This window comes from Schistocerca americana, chromosome 5, assembly GCF_021461395.2.
Source record: "Schistocerca americana isolate TAMUIC-IGC-003095 chromosome 5, iqSchAmer2.1, whole genome shotgun sequence".
Classification (NCBI taxonomy): domain Eukaryota; kingdom Metazoa; phylum Arthropoda; class Insecta; order Orthoptera; family Acrididae; genus Schistocerca; species Schistocerca americana.
Window position 1 is genome coordinate 596,487,665 of NC_060123.1, and position 19,897 is coordinate 596,507,561.

Sequence of the window (19,897 nt, forward strand, 5' to 3'; positions counted from 1 at the left end):
TGATGTTTGCAGAATATAAAGATACACCTCACGAGTTACAGTACCTTCAAAGAAGAATGAGCCAATCGAACCACACGATAACAGACCATGCCACACATTAGTCGCCAAGATAATATATTTGTCCACATGAACTAGATAATTTTCAGCAACCCAGTACATGCAGTTTGTGGCGGTTTACAGTACCATTCAGTTTGAACTGCACCTCGTCAGGACAGATAACCACCCATGCAAACTGTTCACCCTCACGAAGTATGTCTTCAAATCACTCAAAGTACCCCATCCTTCGATCTGACTCCTCCTCGTTCATAGCGTGCTGTCATCTTGGAATGTACAATTTACACTTTGCAGCCTTCAGAATTCGTCATACGCTTAATCGGCTTACCCTGCTTCACTAATTGTTGAGTTCACCTAGTAAAATGTTGCAACACAGCAGCACTGGAAGCGGGAATTGTTGATGTTATTGGTCAGGCAGACGTTTCCTTATGCACATGCTGAACAGTGCCGTCGGGTTGAAATTTATCCCGAATACGACAAACTGCCGTACGTGTTGGTGACTGAATTTCGTCCACATTACACCATTACCGTTGTACCTCCATGCTTTCTTACTTCCAGTACCACTACAGTACGGCCTTGCGTTGCTAAAATGACAATCTTACTCCATTCATTGCTGCCCTGCCAACTGCTGGAAAACGCGCGCCGAGATATGTCAAGGAAACAACGGACTACGCTACTGTGCAAAATTGCAGCGATATCTCTTTTTGTTCCACAGATATTAACCATCAAAGAGTGTACGTTTTTGTGGACCCCTCTGTTGTTTCTTTGGTGATTTCAATTATTTCTTACATGCCTTTTAGTACATTGGCGTGGCTTTGGTGGTTAGATTTTAGAGGTACACCGTTTCTTTGGTGGTTCCGTGGTTTGTGTTATCTGTATTTTTTAGGTTTGTAGTTTCTTTTGCTCATTTACTTGGCTTTTGTTTTGGTTTGCATTAGGGTATTTTTATTCTAGTTATTTACTAAGTTAAGTTATTTATGTCAGATATCTTACGATATCAGTTCCTCAGTTTAGGTATTACTGAATAATTTCGAATACCTGGGAACTGCAAGTCGAATCAGCCACAGAGCTCAAAAACAGCTCGAACAATGAATATAACTATGCATTTGCGCACACTGAAGAGCAGAGAATTGAGCAGATGGGGCGTCAGGCAAATGATCGAGCGGCTGATACTGCTACGCAGGCTTATGCTCGACGTAAGGGCAGAATGCTGCCCGCTCAGTTAGTCGAGCGGTCTAACGCATGGCTTTCCGGGTGGGAAGGAGCGCCTGGTTCAAAAATGGTTCAAATGGCTCTGAGCACTATGGGACTCAACTGCTGAGATCATAAGTCCCCTAGAACTTAGAACTAATTAAACCTAACTGTATCGCCTTTAACCGCACGGCCACTTCGGCCGGCTGGAGCGCCTGGTCCCCGGCGCGAATCCGCCCGGTGGATTTGTGTCGAGGTCCGGTGACCCGGCCAGTCTGTGGATGGTTTTTAGGCGGTTTTCCATCTGCCTCGGCGAATTCGAGCTGGTTCCCCTTATTCCGCCTCAGTTACACTATGTCGGCGATTGCTGCGCAAACAAGTTCTCCACGTACGCGTACACCACCATTACTCTATCACGCAAACATAGGGGCTACACGCGTCTGGTGTGAGACGTTCCCTGGGGGGTCCACCGGGGGCCGAACCGCACGATAACCCTGGGTTCGGTGTTGGGCGGCGGAGGGGTAAAGTGGACTGCGGTAGTCGTCGTGTGGTTGTTGGACCCCTGCGGCTGCGGCGGGGACGCTCCGTCGTTTCTAGGTCCCCAGTTGTTACAATACATACATACATACATACAAGGGCAAAATGCTGAACGCATTGCTTTTCAGCGCGTTTCTGAGACAGCCGAAGATGCGGCTTCTTCGCGTCAGGCCAACGCAGCACGTGTAGCAGCAGTGCGTGCCCCTAACACAGTCGAAGAGCCAGACGCACGACACGACCCTATTTCTCAAAGATAAGCTGAACGTCGGCAAATATTTGCAATCAATACCTGGTGATTTGTAAAAAAAAAGTTCTTTCGACTATGGTCCAACTTTGGATTACAATGACGATAGGCTCACTAAAACTGCCTGCATGAACGAGGCATGCAGATTTCGTGGGGCACTGAAATGAAGGGAGGAAAAGGAGGAAAAGGAGAGAATGCTTTGCTTTGGGGGCAAGGTACCCGTTCTCACATTAGAAAAGTCAGTAGAACCTATAAAGGGATTATTTCCTGGAAGCACTGGTGGGTCACAGCAATTCCTAAACTGCATGAAAAAATATAACTCATGTTTTCAAATGACCTTTGGGGCAGATAGAACTATCTCCATGTCTGGGTTTTCACCGACCATTACGGTGCAGGAGCAAGTGGACCTTAAAATCGGGTCCCTTTTACCTCTGACCAATGGTGAGGCACAATTTTTGCAAGTTTACTTTATGGGAGACGCCGAAGAGGAGACTGACAGAAAGTTGGGTTGGGTTGTTTCGGGAAGGAGACCAGACAGCGAGGTCATCGGTCTCATCGGACTAGGGAAGGACGGGGAAGGAAGTCGGCCGTGCCCTTTCAAAGGAACCATCCCGGCATTTGCCTGGAGCGATTTAGGGAAATGACGGAAAACCTAAATCAGGATGGCCGGACGCGGGATTGAACCGTCGTCCTCCCGAATGCGAGTCCAGTGACTAACCACTGCGCCACCCCGCTCGGTGACAGAAAATGAATAATTATTATTCAGGGAGAGATGAACAGGCTACTGTACTGAAAATCCAGAAATTTCTGCGTGATCACAACGCACTGGTGCATGAGCTGACAAACAGCTCTGGGGCTCTTGCCCGACGAGAGCTGCAAGTTGGTGATCCATGAAGGTCGTGTGCCGAGCGGGCAGCACGCACAGCGCTACAACGCACAGACAGTGGGTGAGGTCGCGTCTGTGGTCACGTGCGCTGGCCCCAACGCCCCGAGACACATTGTGCTATGCAAGTACGTCGACTCTGCCACCAGGATCGTGGACACGCTCCGCTATTAAGATGCTCCACAGTATGGCATTATGTTTTGGAAATGGACTAGAAGGCTATCATTTCAGTATTCCGCAAACGACAAACGAATCCGTTGACTGGGCGACAAAAATTGTACATGAATTTCTAAGCGTTTCTCTCGATGGTCTGCGAACACGACTTCATCCTGTCGTTCCGGTGTAAGGTACTCCTGTCGCAATTTTTAGTAGACGTGTACGTGAAGATCGAGGTGAGCATCTAAGGTTCATAGTGCTAAAACAAAGCAAGGTGGGAGCAGAAAATTACGTCCATCTGCAAGACACGATTGCGAATGGTGGTAATGTACGAAGGTCACTCCAAAAGAAATGCACGCCATTTTTGTAAAAATACAGTTTTCAATCTGCATGCCTGAAAGTCTTACAGTGTGTAGATACATCCTCCCCGCTTGTTTTCAAACTTAGTTCAACCTGTTCCCGTGAGTGGCGCCATCACAACATGTCTTCAAGATGGCTGCTACGCTTGACGTTCGTCAAAAGCAACGCGCTCTCATAGAATTCCTGTGCTTTGGAAACAAGACAGTGGGAAACATCCACAAGAGGTTGAAAAAGGTGTATGGAGATGCTGCTGTCGATCGCAGTACAGTTAGTCGGTGGGCAAGCAGGTTAATGATGAAAGCGGACATGGCAATATTGAGGATTGTTCTCGCAGCGGCAGGCCTCGTACTGCTCACACTACAGACCATGTGAATAGAGTTAACGAATTGGTCACTTCTGACAGACGCATCACAGTGAACGAATTGTCACGCTACGCTTGGATAGGGGAAGGAAGTGTTTGCAGAATACTGGAAGTGTTGGAGTTAAAAAAGGTTTGTGCCAGGGGGGTTTGCAGGATGTTGACAGTGGCTCACAACAATGAAACACCCGCCTTACAGTCCTGACCTGGCTCCATATGACTATCATCTCTTTGGGAAAATGAAACACTCTCTTCGTGGAACAAGGTTTGAAGATGATGACTCCCTTCGCACGCTGCCAAACAGTGGCTCCAACAGGTTGGTCCAGAATTTTACCGTGCGGGTATACAGGCGCTGGTTCCAAGATGGCGTAAGGCAGTTGAGAGGGATGGAAATTATGTGGAGAAATGAAAATATTGTTCCTAAAGGATGTATCTACACACTGTAAAACTTTCAAACATGTAGAATAAAAGATGGATTAAAAAAAAAATATTGTGAATTTCTTTGGGAGTGACCCTCGTAAATCAGAACGACTTAGATGGTCATCCTCCCGCCGTCATTCGTGATCAGTTCGAGGTATGTCTGGAACTATGGTCAGCCGGACTTATTCACCACTTTCAAGTGCAACACAGCCTAGACCGAGATCAGGGAAGAACTCATGGTCGGGCAGAAACCGGCAGACCGGCAAGACAATGGAGCGTGAATTTTTAAAATTAAAGCGCAAAAGATGGTGGCTCTCCTTACGAAAGGGTGAGTTTTGGTGTAGAGCAGTGCTTCATGTATTCCGTGAAGAGAGAAAAGCGCGGCTTCCCCCAAGTTCACTTGCTGCTGTGGTTAAAATAGAAATTGCGGCCGAACCACACCGATGAAGTGATATCAGCACAGCTTCTTGACCCCAATGTGGACAAACAGTTATATGACATGGTCACTAAGCGCATACTTCACGGCCGTTGCGCAGCGCTGAACCCTAAGAAAAGTGCTCAAATTGCTCTGAGCACTATGGGACTTAACGTCTGAGGTCATCAGTCCCCTAGAACTTAGAACTACCTAAACCTAACTAACCTAAGGACATCACACACGTCCATGCCCGAAGCAGGATTCGAACCTACGACCGTAGCGTTCGCGGGGTTCCAGACTGAAGCGTCTAGAACCGCTCGGCCACATCGGCCGGCGCTGAACCCTATGTCCACGTACATTGCGGACAGGAGATGCACCGAAAAGTATCTCGGTGACTTTTAAAAGAGGCCAAAACGAACTAGAATGGCTGTTGTTGTACAGATCTGGACCACCCGAGGACTGTAGGCATACGGTCACAATGAACGTGAGATGTATGGCGCAGCTGGGTCGTTCCCTACTCACCGCTCCTTTCCAAACTATTTAAAGACCACATTAACGCCGAGCTTTGTAACTCGGTTAAGGCAATTAAATACATTTGCAAATACGCAAACAAATTCAATGTGCAGGCGATTTTTGTTGCGCAACAGCAAGTCTATGCCACTACTGATCCAAGATGCTAAGAGCAAATGCTTAGAACGGATCGATATGCGAGCAGCAACGAGGCTTCACATCGAATATTGGACTTGCCGCTTCACGAGAGGCACCCGTCAGTGACACATTTAGTAGTGCACCTTCCCAACGCCGAGCGCGTGTACTTCACGCGGACCAATTTGCAAGCTCGAATAGCGACACCGGCCACTACCATGTACACCGCATTTTTCCATTTTTGCGAGATGAGACACTTTGCCAGAACTTTCCTGTACGCCGATGTGTCAAAATATTACGCATGGAATATGTCACGGAAAGAACTGAAACATCGTGTGCAGGACAACCCGATCGAAGGCTATCAAAGTGAGAAGGCATCAGATAACCTGGACAGAATGTACACGGTGTTTTTAACACACTTCGAGTGTTACTGTGCATAGCTGCTTCTGAGCCGCGTTGGGGTCCCATCAGATTTAACGTTCTGAAAACAGTCGACGAAGAAAAAAAGTAACATTCCAGCAAAGATGTGAGGCGACGGGACTTTCGGAAGGTGATGGCCACTGGGACGCTACAAGGTAAGGTGTCATATTGTGGGGTCATCAACGAAGTTGAGAGAACTATTTGTTATCACTTTCAGCCCGCAGTCTCTCCAACATTATGACACTTTGGAATAAATACAGGGTGGTCCATTGATCGTGAAGGGACCAATTATCTGACGAAACAAGCGTCAAATGATAAACCTACAGAGAACGAAACTTGTCTAGCTTGAAGGGGGAAACCAGATGGCGCTACGGTTGGCCCGCTAGATGAAGCTGCCATAGGTCAAACGCATATCAACTGCGTTTTTTTTAATAGGAACGCACATTTTTTATTACATATTCGTGTAGTACGTAAAGAAATATAAATGTTTTAGTTGGACCACATTTTTCGCTTTGTGATAGATGGCGCTGTAATAGTCACAAACATATGGCTCACAAATTTAGACGAACAGTTGGTAACAGGTAGCTTTTTTAAATTAAAATACGGTACGTTTGAACATTTTATTTCGGTTGTTCCAATGTGACACATATACCTTTGTGAACTTATCATTTCTGAGAACGCATGCTGTTACACCGTGATTACCTGTAAATACCACATTAACGCAATAAATGCTCAAAATGATGTTCGTCAACCTCAATGCATTTGGCATTTACGGGTAACGACATTCCTCTCAACAGCGAGCAGTTCGCCTTCCGTAATGTTCGCACATGCATTGGGAATGCGCTGACGCATGTTGTCAGGCGTTGTCGGTGGATCACAATAGCAAATATCCTTCAACTTTCCACACAGAAACAAATCCGGGGGCGTCATATCCGGTGAACGTGCGGGCCATGGTATGGTGCTTCTACGACCAATCCACCTTTCATGAAATATGCTATTCAATACCGCTTCAACCGCATGCGAGCTATGTGCCGGACATCCATCATGTTGGAAGTACATCGCCATTCTGTCATGCAGTGAAACATCTTATAGTAACATCGGTAGAACATTACGTAGGAAATCAGCATACATTGCACCATTTACATTGCCATCCATGAAATGGGGGCCAATTATCCTTCCTCCCATAATGCTGCACCATACATTAACCCGCCGAGGTCACTGCTGTTCCACTTGTTGCAGCCATCTTGGATTTTCCGTTGCCCAGTAGTGCATATTACGCCGGTTTACGTTACCGCTGTTGGTGAATGACGCTTCTTCGCTAAATAGAACGCGTGCAAAGAATCTGTCATCGTCCCGTAATTTCTCTTGTGCCCAGTGGCAGAACTGCACACGACATTCAAAGTCGTCGCCATGCAATTCCTGGTGCGTAGAAATATGGTACGGGTGCAACTGATATTGATGTAGCATTCTCACCACCGACGTTTTTGAGATTCTCGATTCTCGCGCAATTTGTCTGCTACTGATGTGCGGATTAGCCGCGACAGCAGCTAAAACACCTACTTGGGCATCGTCATTTGTTGCAGGTCGTGGTTGACGTTTCGCATGTGTCTTAAGACTTCCTGTTTCCTTAAATAACGTAACTATCCGGCGAACGGTCCGGACACTTGGATGATGTCATCCAGGATACCGAGCAGCATACATAGCACACGCCCGTTGGGCATTTTGATCACAATAGCCATACATCAACACGATATCGACCTTTTTCGCAATTGGTAAACGGTCCATTTTAACACGGGTAACGTATCACGAAGCAAATACCGTCAGCACTGGCAGAATGTTACGTGATACCACGTACTTATACGTGTGTACTTATACGTGTGTGACTATTACAACGCCATCTATCACAAAGCGAAGAAAGTGGTCCAATTGAAACATTCATATTTCTTTACGTACTACACGAATATGCAATAAAAAATGGGGGGTTCCTACTTAAAAAAACGCAGCTGATATCTGTTTGACCTATGAGAGCGCCATCTAGCGGGCCAACCATAGCGCCATCTGAGTTTTCCTCTTCAAGCTAGACGAGTTTTGTTCTTTGTAGTTTTTTCGTTTGATGCTTATTTCGAGAGATATTTGGCCCGGTCACTATCAATGGACCACCCTGTATAAAACAGCATTTTCGAAAGACATCGCCGATAAGTACCAAGCGACAGCACTGTCTATCGGTGACGTGTATTTTAACGAAATGCTGAAGCTTACTGATGACAAAGTTTCATAGATGATGGGAAAACGGACGTCTGATTTCGGCCTGCCCACCCCACCACATTCGGAGAGTTGTACACTGATTTATTCAGGAAACTCAGTTACGACAGGGCAGTCTTGAAGGCCCAAGTTGCCCAAACTGAGCCCCTACTATTACCAGTGCAAAGGCACTGGTTTTCGCATCGGGTCCGTTTAGAACATCAAACTGTCTTGGAAAATTGCTCCTTGTTGCCGTACAACTGTTTTCTAACCTGTGGTATTCCAGTACCAGAAAAACATGCTGATCAAAGAAAAACACAATTTTACTCTCTTCCTTCGGTATGGTAACTTCTTTCACGATTCGCCTATAGAATTGACTGCTCTTAGCTCTGGCGCAGTACCTTTACATACACATCTTCATATAATTAACGTATAAACAATACAATCTGTGGTGTTATTATTACCTGACATAATCCTGATACTAGTCTTAATAATCTTTAGTGTGGATGTTGTATCTATCTCTTTTGCCATTAATTTTACTAGTAGTTATTATTGATTTATACTTCTGTTTTGTGCCTTAATTCACATTTTATTCAATTTATGTGAGTGAAGGGTATGTCTTAGTCCCTAAAAGTATAACTGAAATCATGTCTCATTATTTTTTGATTATACAGATAATCAGTCCTAAATTATTTGATTTCACAATCAGAACACAGACCTGAAGGTCTTTTCATGATGATAATTAATAGTCTGTTACAAAGATAAAATTTAAATTTTTGGAAACTCATGGCTTAGCATTGTGTTATGTCAAGGCAAAAGACTAAGCGATTACTGTGACGAATTTCATTCGAATATCACTTTAATTAATTTTTATTGTTAAATAACTTCAACTTTTTGAGATGTTGTAGGATATCATATACCAGTATGCACCATCCTCTGCTGGTCTCTTACAGAGCACATTCCAAATCTGTTCAACTTTGTATTCAGAGCAAGATGAAAGTCCCTTGTCCATTCCTAAATTTCATTTTTATACACTACATTTTGTCTTTAGTAGGTCATGACAGTACTTTGCATATCTCTACTGTACTCAGCTTCGATTGACCAAAAGAAGCACTTTGAGCAACCTCTTTGCATGTTTACTGAAAGACATGCCTATATTGGGAAGCAAAGTTTGTTTATCAGAGAAAGGGAATCATTCACAATTTGGGAGCCATAAAGCCTTTATTGTTTGAATGGTTTCCTTCCATTCTGACGCTGTTTCTTCCATTGTTCAGTGTTCTGTGCTGATGGGAGGGAATCCAGCTCAAGAAGGAAAACTGGCTTTGTCCCATGTCATGTTTTGGTAATGTTGTATTAATGAAGGAAGTAGGTGAGACTTACTTGTGAGGGTTAAGTTTAGTTGCATAGGCTATTTTGTATCAGAACTACTTCCTAAATTACTGCGCTCTTTGCAAGCTGTCGCTTGCTTTAATCATAGATACATGCCTGAGTGATGATAAATGTTATTATCTTGGCATAGAGAAAAGTATTATCTTCTGAATAACCTTCAAATTGTGAGTAACAGCCTTAATTTTTATATATGAAATTAGCGAATTTATTGCAATAACTTTCAGAACTCAAATTAATTAATTTAATGAGACTGAACCTCATATTGCTGGTGTACTCACGTACCACCTCAATTAAATAAGAACAGTGAATAGTTGAGGCAGTATGAATGAGAAAATTGCCACATTGAAGTTTATAAAAAATGAAAAGTTTCATTTATCATTTTACAACTACTACAAGTTGATAAATCTTACACAGAAAATGATAAACGGAAATCAGAAAAAAGATGATGTTTGACTGGAAAAGGACACTTTGGGGCGGAAGCTATACTAATTCTCTCATGAATTAATCACTATTACAACACAATCTGACTTAATTTACATGAATCGACTGTGATGCCCAACTCTATTCAAATGAAATCAACTACAACCAAGTATACCACAAACTATGGTTCACCTGAGAATAAGGAACTGTGAATATCATTTAGCAATCGTACGCCAGTGCAGCAGTATTTTACACTTTCACTTTGATTCAGGCAGCAGTAGGAAACGGCACTCTGTGGCAGCTGTATGTTCTGACGCGTCGACAAAAATCTGCAAACTCCTCGGTTAGGCGTTCTGGTTATTAGAATCCCGGCATATTTCAGTGTGAGGTCACCTGTTTGCTGTTCTGGTCAAACAGTGCACCCATATGCGGTTTCAATGTCGAGACAGTTGGAAACTGCCACTGGCTCTTAGTCCACCATAAGATACAGACCACAAGTCTCACCCACTAGCTAAAGACCTGAAGTTCTCCAGCAGGAGAAGATCAGGAAATGAAGACAAGCAAAAAATCACTACCACAATCCACCGATGCTCGGTATTGGAGTCGAATAAGCAAAAATGCAGCTGCCCCGTATTGCACAAAATAGTCGAACTATCTTCTATTCATTGAATCGCCCCTTGTGACAATTGTGTTGGCCTGGTAGCCAATCCAGACACAGCGCCAGGGTTGCCACGCTGGGGGCGCAAGCCTCCACTTTGCATATCCTGAGAGGTGCCAGTCAGGGACTCCAAATCTCTCTTGCTGAAAAAAGTGATTTTATATTAGGGAAGCATCCTTCTCACGGTAAGTATAGCCATGTTTTGGCAAAAAAACGTCTTTGTTGATGGGATCACAATCCCTCATTTATGGAAAGATTTAATATTTCTGAGCAGACTATTTCCAATTTTTGAAATATGGCTGTTAAGCTTCCCAGACAGGAGCGTACATGGAAGATATATATGTTTTTGCCACTCGCTAAAAGAAAGTGGTGACTTCCTGGAGTCAGTTTGGGAGGGGGGGGGGGGGGTGCCTACAGTCTTGCTCCCACTAAAAATATGCACCAGCCACTGTGCCTGTGTCGTCACGAATTTTAACATGGGAATCCATGGACTTTTACGACCTTCCCACCATTTGCACAAAGGCTCACTTTCTAGGGGTCTCTCTTAAATAGATTCCTACACCCAATTTCCGCCAACTGACGACCTTCGTGACGGATTGCCACCTGGCTCAGGTAAAATGTTTTGCCTACCAGCCCCCTCCCATCTGACCCTAAGTGGAAAGAAGAGAGTGCTACAATCAGAAGACCCTTTGCAAATACAATCCACTGAGTGCCTCTTCCAAGAATCACTCACATAGCCTGGTCACTGCACTCAGAATTTAGCCCCCCCCCCCCCCCAGTCCATTTCTCACTCTGTTCACTCTGTTCTATGTCGCCTCCACTATGGCCCCTTGGATACAAGTTCTCTACAGATTACACATGCTGTGAAAAAACATTCTGCGCACAATTTCCTCATGTAAAAGTTATAAACCACACATACCGAATGCAGTACTGGGGAACACCGAGATCATGACCTTAAATATTAATATTAATCAGACTGACTATGATATTAAAGTGAGAGAATGGCGTGCCACCTGTGAAGTTTACTCATGATGACTGTGTGGTCACGTGTGTGGCAGAATTTTTCCATATGGCGATGATAAACCTGAGTAGTTGCTCAGTTTTGACTAAATGGAAGGTAACTACCATGAGGAATATATTTTCAGGCCATATTGTAGACTAAAATTGATCACCCCTCCTTATATTACGAATTATGACAGATTTGCCTTCTTAAACGTTGTGTGCTGGGAAATTAGTATCGGAATGTTCATTGTTAAATTGATACGTGCTTACCTTGCCTTGAGGACCCATGAGAGTCTGTAAATAAATTCCATCGTTTTCGATAACGATATCTCCCCCCATGAACAACGGACCTTGACGTTGGTTGGGAGGCTTGGGTGACTTAGCGATACCATAGGTGCAACCACAATGGAGGGTATCTGTTGAGATGCCAGACAAACGTATGTTTCCTGAAGATGGCCAACAACCTTTTCAGTAATTTCAGAGGCAACAGTCTGGATGACTGATTGAACTGGAATTGCAACGTCAACCAAAACAGCATTGCTGTGCTGGTACTGCAAACGGCTGAAAGCAAGGAGGAACTACAGCTGCAGTTTTTCCTAAGGACATGCAGCTTTACTGTATGGTTAACTGATGATAGCGACCTCTTGGATGAAACGTTCCATTGGTACAATAGTACCCCATACGGATCTTCGGGCGAGGGCTACTCATGAGGGCCATCGTTATCAGGAGAAACAAAACTGACGTGCTAAAAATCGGAGCTTGTAATGTCAGATCCCTTAATCTGGCAGGTAGGTTAGAAAATTTGAAAAGGGCAACGGATATACTGGGAATTAGTGAAGTTCGGTGACGGGAAGAATAGGATCTCTGGCCAGGTGAATACAGGGCTATAAATACAAAATCAAATAGGGGTAATGAAGGAGTAGGTTTAATAATGAAAAGTAGGAATATAGGTATGCTATATGAACAGCATAGTGGACGCATTATAGTGGCCAAGATAGACATGAAGCCCGCACTTACCACAGTAGTACCAGTTTATAGCATTTGCAGACCTAGAGAAAACTTGACAGTATTGACTTGAATACTCTTTTTCAAATTCTGAAGATGGCAAGGTGTAAAATACAGGGAGCAAAAGGCTATTTACAATTTGTGCAGTAACCAGATTTCAGTTATAGGAACCAAGAGGCACGATAGGGAAGCAGTGGTTGAGAAGAGAGTGAGACAAGGTTGTTACCTATCCCTGTTGATATTCAATCTGTATATTGAGCAAGCAGTAAAGGAAAAAAAATTGAGTAGGTATTGAAATCTCATGCCACGCTGGGTGGAACATTGCGCCCGGATACGTCGTCATCACGGCGAACGGCTGCTGGAAACATGCTCCAGGCCATGGTTACGGGCTGTTATGGGAAGTATTGGGGAACGCGAGATGTCACCTGGTCTTGATAAGGAAAGCGCTTTCTGTTGGCAGTATTGTTTTTCGACAGCATTTCAGGCAAGCGCCTTTGTCAGAAGGCACCCTGGCTCACGGTCAGCAAAGCAATTGTCCTGGGCTATTGGTATCTCCATGTAGAGCTGCCAATGGGATCTGAGTCAGTAATTGAAGGCACCTTGACAGCTGTGAACTACGTGAACATTATTTCGCCCGACGAGCATCGTCCCCTACTTAATGTCTTCCCCAACAACGCGTATGATGGGGTCTTCCAGCAGAATTACTGTCCATGTACGAGTCCACAATAGAGCTACAGTGGTTTGAGCAGCATGGTTGAGAAATCACGTTGGTGGTTTCACCATCGCATTTGCCTGATCTGAAACCGCTGCAGCACATCTGGGACGCTACCGAGCGCCATCTACGTGCACCCACCAATCACCGGCTCGTAAGTAACGGGAATTACGAGGCCTACGACTACAGTGCGTACTGAATACCACGGTCAGTAAATGCTCAGACGCCATGGCACGCTTGGGCAGAGTGGCAGTGGTAAGGGCTGCGGGAAGGCGCTGTAGGGGGAATGCCAAGACTGGAGGGGAAGTGCCATTGCCTCGTGATGACTGGGTGTTGTGTGATGTCCTTAGGTTAGTTAGGTTTAAGTACTTCTAAGTTCTAGGGGACTGATGACCATAGATGTTAAGTCCCATAATGCTCAGAGCCATTTTTGAAGTGCCATTCTAAACTGAAGCCTACACTCACATTTATTGTAAATATTAACCGGGTTTTCTCCACGCCACATTAGCGTGCTGACCTTTCAAGACGATGTGTCAACTCTACTTCGGTTAGGGCGTTCAAAAAGTTTTGCACAGTCGTCTCTGATTTTTTTTTAAACTTTGTAGGAGGAGAATGAATTTTTTTGTGAACATACTTGGAACATTTAGCTATAAATTGGTATATAAAAGTATTTTCAGGTGAGTCATAATAGACCGTGAAGTAGATGTCAGGTTGCGACAACAGTCGGTGCTGGAGTTCCTCTTCAAGACCGGCGATGACTCTGCCACATCGATTAACAGGAAGTTGCTCCCTGTTTATGGGGAGGACACAGTAGATAGAAGCAGCATCCAGTGGAGGTTGCAGAGGTTTAAAGAGAGTGATTTCTCTCTACTGGATAATCCACAATGCTGTAGAAAAATGGTGCAAATGGCTCTGAGCACTGTGGGACTTAACATCTAAGGTCATCAGACCCCTAGACTTAGAACTACTTAAACCTAACTAACCTAAGGATATCACACACATCCATGCCTGAGGCAGGATTCCAACCTGCGACCGTAGCAGCAGTGCGGTTCCAGAGTGAAGCGCCTAGAACCGCATGGTAGACCATCGACATCCGTGAGTGATGTGCATAAGGATACCATTAATCAAATAATCAAATATGACAGATGTATGACGACACGACAGCTTGCTGAAATGATTTGTTTGCCATTGGGTAGTGTGGTATCACTGGTACGGTCACTTGGGTACAGAAAAATCTGTGCACATTGGGTGCCAAGATTACTGACAAGAGAAATGAAAACGATGAGGAAGAATGTGTGTGAGGATCTTATGAAGACCTTTACTGAAGAGCCGGCCGGAGTGGCCGTGCGGTTCTAGGCGCTACAGTCTGGAGCCGAGCGACCGCTCCGGTCGCAGGTTCGAATCCTGCCTCGGGCATGGATATGTGTGATGTCCATAGGTTAGTTAGGTTTAATTAGTTCTAAGTTCTAGGCGACTGATGACCTCAGAAGTTAAGTCGCATAGTGCTCAGAGCCATTTGAACTATTTTTTTTTTAGTGAAGACTGGAAACAGTGTTTTGATAGCGTCATTACCCAGGATGAAACATGGTTGTTTTTGTCCGAACCTGACAGCCAAACCCAGTCCATGGAGTGGCGTCATTCAGGTTCCCCTCGGAATAAGAAAACAAGACTTTCACGAACAACAGGTCGAAAGGTGATGGCCTCCTTCTCCTGGGATCAGTGTGGTGACATTTTCATAGACTTTTTGGAACCTGGCTCCACCATTAACCGGTATCATTACTGTTTGTCATTGGACAAGCTGCGATGTGCCATCAAGACCCACAGACCACAGCTTCAGGATCAGCTCATCAGACTACACCATGACAATGGCAAACCCAATACAGCCGTTATGACGCAGTAGACAATCAGGAAAATGGGTTGGAAAATTGTTCCTCATCCTCTCTACAGTCCGGACTAGGCTCCATCTGATTTTTACCTCTTTCATCGTCTGAAGGCCCACCTGCGCGGTAATACATTCAAAAGTGAGGAAGACGTTATTTCCTGCGTCAAGCGATGGTGCAAAAGTCAACCCCAGAATTTTACCAAAGTGCATTTATATCATGGTAAAAAAAAAAAAAAATGGCTATGAGCACTATGGGACTTAACTTCTGAAGTCATCAGTCCCCTAGAACTTAGAACTACTTAAACCTAACTAACCTATGGACATCACACACATCCATGCCCGAGGCAGGATCCGTACATGCGATCGTACCGGTCGCACGGCTCCAGAATGTAGCGCCTAGAACCGCTCGGCCACCCGCCCCCCCCCTCCCCCGCCATTTATATCATGGAAAGTACGCTGATGCAGACGCATCACAGCTGATGGAGGCCACATTGAGTAGGCTCAATGTGTAGCGAAATATTCCAAGTAATTTCACAAAAAATTTCATTCTTCTCTTGCAAAAAATAAAAAAAAGTTAAGGACAATTGTGCAAAACTTTTTGAACGGCCTTTGTATATAAAGAATTCCACCGAAAATGCAGCGATTTATTTTCGCATGGCTTATTAACCATTTTTTGATATCAGAGAAGCGTTATGAGAGGTGCATTTTGAGTAAAACCTACACATTTCTCTTATTGTCACGTTAAAATCTGCATCTTTTCCCTAAACGCAGCGGAGTTTACAAAGTGTTAATACACTAATATGTTGTGCAGACAAAATTGCGACAAAAGTTTGAAACAGTAGTGTATTAACAGTGGAAATGAGCAAAAAGGTCAGTATCTTATGAAAAGGCACATCCTCAGTACAAAACAAACGCGCCATGTTATCACTTATGTTGTTCCAAAAGCTATAGCAGTTCTCGTTTCACCATCTATCGAAGAAATTACATTTTTTCATCGAAAAAGTTTGCAGTTCATGGAATAACACGGTAGATAATGAAGTTCTGTGTATTAACCATGTGGAAAAATACTCTCCTCTTTGTGTGCTGTAATTTGCCAAAAACTCATTTCACTATCTCAAACCGTTTATGAAATATGAGCAATGTAGTGGATATTTTACTCTGGCTTTACCGCTGGCGAGGCGCGATCGCAAATGAGGGTGCTACGTTAGTTGAATTTTCTCGAGTTTGGTGACAGATAGAGACCTCTACCCAGGTCTAAAGAAAAATTAAATATGTTAGATAATTTGATATGCAGTAAAATATAATGTAATATGAATCAAATGCAAAATCATAACGAACCCTATTTTTCATTGCAAACTTTTTCGAATTTCGCACATTGTCTTACTTCCGTGTACATATCACAATATCTATGACCATTAACGAAACCATGGTCACATTTTTTCAAGGAGTTCCCTGCAGGGTGGGAGAGTGGCTATGTACGTAAAAAACAGTATTCCGTTTGAGTACATAGATGTACTACGGTACTGCATTGAACAGATATTTGAATGTTGTGCAGGGGCAGTCGAATTTAGTGAAACTAAATGTGGTGTCACCACCAGACACCACACTTGCTAGGTGGTAGCTTTTAAATCGGCCGCGATCCGGTAGAATAAGTCGGACCCGCGTGTCGCCACTGTCAGTGATCGCAGACCGAGCGCCACCACACGGCAGGTCTAGAGAGACGTACTGGCACTCGCCCCAGTTGTACAGACGACTTTGCCAGAAGGGGATCACTGACAATTACGCTCTCAATTGACGAGACGATAGTTAGCCTAGCCTTCAGCTACATTTGCTACGACCTAGCAAGGCGCCGTATTCAATTGCTAATTAATATTATAAAGCATGTATCATCAAGACCAATGTTCACCAATTGTGGATTAAAGTTAAGTATTCCAGAAGCTACGTACCTTTCTTTATAGCATTCATTACGTATCCTGTTTCAGACCTCACGCCAGCCTGCGTGAGTTTAAGCGCGTGCCTTTCGGCTTCCTCTAATTGTGTCTAGGCTGTCTTGCCTAGACACAACACTAAACTTCTAAATGTTGTTGTTTATAGGTCCTCTAAATCTGACTTGAGAGCATTCCTGCTCAAGGTAAAGAGGGTTTTTGATTCACGTTGTAGGTAGTACCAGAAATTAGTTACATGTGGTGACTTCAATATAAATTTTGTGTATGATGGTGCAAGGAAAAAAATGTTGGTAGATCTCATAAATTCATATGATCTGATGCAGATTGTGTTTTTTCCAACTAGGGTGCAGGGGAACAGTACCACAGCCATAGACAATAGTTTCATTCATTCTTCATTACTAGATGGGCATTCTGTTAGGGAATGGTCAATGGCCTTTCAGATCATAATACACAAATCTTAACACTTAAAGGCTTTAGTACTCAAACAAATGTCACATTTAATTACAAACTATATAAGAAAGTTAATCCAACAGCAATTGAGAGTGTTTTAAACATTGTCAAGGAACAAGAGTGGCAGGGTGTTTATAGTGCCAAAAAAATAGATGATAAATATAATGCTTTCCTTAACATGATCTAAACTGGGTACTAGCAGTAATAGGCAGCCTGGGTGGCTGAGTAGTGGGATAAGGGTATCATGTAGAACTAAGTGTGAATTACACTCCTGGAAATTGAAATAAGAACACCGTGAATTCATTGTCCCAGGAAGGGGAAACTTTATTGACACATTCCTGGGGTCAGATACATCACATGATCACACTGACAGAACCACAGGCACATAGACACAGGCAACAGAGCATGCACAATGTCGGCACTAGTACAGTGTATATCCACCTTTCGCAGCAATGCAGGCTGCTATTCTCCCATGGAGACGATCGTAGAGATGCTGGATGTAGTCCTGTGGAACGGCTTGCCATGCCATTTCCACCTGGCGCCTCAGTTGGACCAGCGTTCGTGCTGGATGTGCAGACCGCGTGAGACGACGCTTCATCCAGTCCCAAACATGCTCAATGGGGGACAGATCCGGAGATCTTGCTGGCCAGGGTAGTTGATTTACACCTTCTAGAGCACGTTGGGTGGCACGGGATACATGCGGACGTGCATTGTCCTGTTGGAACAGCAAGTTCCCTTGCCGGTCTAGGAATGGTAGAACGATGGGTTCGATGACGGTTTGGATGTACCGTGCACTATTCAGTGTCCCCTCGACGATCACCAGTGGTGTACGGCCAGTGTAGGAGATCGCTCCCCACACCATGATGCCGGGTGTTGGCCCTGTGTGCCTCGGTCGTATGCAGTCCTGATTGTGGCGCTCACCTGCACGGCGCCAAGCACGCATACGACCATCATTGGCACCAAGGCAGAAGCGAGTCTCATCGCTGAAGACGACACGTCTCCATTCGTCCCTCCAGTCACGCCTGTCGCGACACCACTGGAGGCGGGCTGCACGATGTTGGGGCGTGAGCGGAAGACGGCCTAACGGTGTGCGGGACCGTAGCCCAGCTTCATGGAGACGGTTGCGAATGGTCCTCGCCGATACCCCAGGAGCAACAGTGTCGCTAATTTGCTGGGAAGTGGCGGTGCGGTCCCCTACGGCACTGCGTAGGATCCTACGGTCTTGGCGTGCATCCGTGCGTCGCTGCGGTCCGGTCCCAGGTCGACGGGCACGTGCACCTTCCGCCGACCACTGGCGACAACATCGATGTACTGTGGAGACCTCACGCCCCACGTGTTGAGCAATTCGGCGGTACCTCCACCCGGCCTCCCGCATGCCCACTATACGCCCTCGCTCAAAGTCCGTCAACTGCACATACGGTTCACGTCCACGCTGTCGCGGCATGCTACCAGTGTTAAAGACTGCGATGGAGCTCCGTATGCCACGGCAAACTGGCTGACACTGACGGCGGCGGTGCACAAATGCTGCGCAGCTAGCGCCATTCGACGGCCAACACCGCGGTTCCTGGTGTGTCCGCTGTGCCGTGCGTGTGATCATTGCTTATACAGCCCTCTCGCAGTGTCCGGAGCAAGTATGGTGGGTCTGACACACCGGTGTCAATGTGTTCTTTTTTCCATTTCCAGGAGTGTATATCAAAACTTTAGAAGTGGTCATAATCAAGCTACAGTAGCACATTAGAAACAGTATTGTAAGGTGCTTATAAATGTTATTAGGAAGGCTAAGAGTATGTGGTATGAAAGTAGAATAGCTAATTCACAGGATAAAATTGAAACCATATGGTCAGTTGTGAAGGAAGGGTCTGGTCAGCAGTAAAAGGTCGACGATGTTAAGTCAGTTCACAGTAGAAATATTTGTGTTACTGTTGTGTACATAGTTCCACATAGTCAGTGCGTACACAACTTTCCCACTAGAGCGCGCCCCGCTAAGCACAACAGCGCAGGCGCAGCGCTCGTCCGTCTCTGCGCTATGAGATGGCGCTGCCTTGGAGACGGACCAAATTCTGCTTCCGCCGATCCGCGTATTAATATGTAACGCAGACAATGAGATTGCGGCTAACGTAGAACCTTTTCACCTCACGGATCACACTCACGCAGTGATACCTGAACGCGTGAGTTATTATAACGAGTGTATAGACCTCCGATTAGTCAGTCTGCATTTTTCTGCACCAGTCTGTACAAGTCTGCATTAGTCTGTACCAGTCTATAGTCAAGTTTCAGTCTGCGCCTAATAAGATTACCATATTCCTGTACATAGCCATGAAGATAAATGTATAGACACTTTGTCAAGTATCAGAGATATGTGAGAATAAGATTAATGTACAAAGACCAAAGGAACTTCAGGTTGTCAATTGTAAATAGCATCCAGAATCACGTTATGTAATGTCTATGCTTTTTATTATTTTAATAAATGTTTATGAAAATTAATCAAGTTCTGTTTAAAATTGGTCAC